Consider the following 585-nt stretch of genomic DNA (forward strand, 5'->3'; position numbering starts at 1 on the left):
TGTGTTCAGTGAGTGAGTGAGGAAGTGAGTTGTAATAGGCGAGAGCAAGACTGGATCGAATGAGGACGAGACGTTTGATCGAGTCCTTGTCTCTGAAAGAAGAAGAAAAAACAAAATAAAAACCCAAGTTCAAAAAAAGTAAGGAATTTTAATTGTGTTAAGTATAAATGCCTGTCACAAATATTTGCCAAATAGCAAATATACAACACATAGCTCACTACTAGACCTATGATGACATTACTTATACTTATAGCACTACTTATACTTATTTACCTCAATAATATTCGCGAGGCAATGTCTAGGAACTTGGGATGTTGTGTGTGGAGGGGATAGGATACCAAATAGCAACTGTACAATACATAGCTCACTACTAGACCTATGATGACATTACTTATACTTATAGCACTACTTATACTTATACTTATTTACCTCAATAAAATTCGCGAGGCAATGTCTAGGAACTTGGGATGTTGTGTGTGGAGGGGATAGGATACCAAATAGCAATTATACAATACATAGCTCACTACTAGACCTATGATGACATTACTTATACTTATAGCACTACTTATACTTATACTTATTTAC

At 35.2% G+C, this 585-nt stretch overlaps 1 long non-coding RNA gene across 1 annotated transcript; it reads right to left on the reverse strand.

Annotated features, from left to right (window-relative positions):
* Positions 1-9: 9 nt before the first annotated feature.
* LOC113473508 lies at positions 10-545 on the reverse strand. Its single transcript, XR_003395464.1, has 2 exons — positions 274-545; positions 10-92 (listed from the first exon to the last, which is right to left on the reverse strand). It is a non-coding gene; the product is annotated as an uncharacterized LOC113473508 (long non-coding RNA).
* Positions 546-585: the final 40 nt, after the last annotated feature.

The sequence above is a fragment of the Diaphorina citri genome, unplaced genomic scaffold (genome assembly GCF_000475195.1).
Source record: "Diaphorina citri unplaced genomic scaffold, Diaci psyllid genome assembly version 1.1 scaffold37696, whole genome shotgun sequence".
Lineage (NCBI taxonomy): Eukaryota > Metazoa > Arthropoda > Insecta > Hemiptera > Psyllidae > Diaphorina > Diaphorina citri.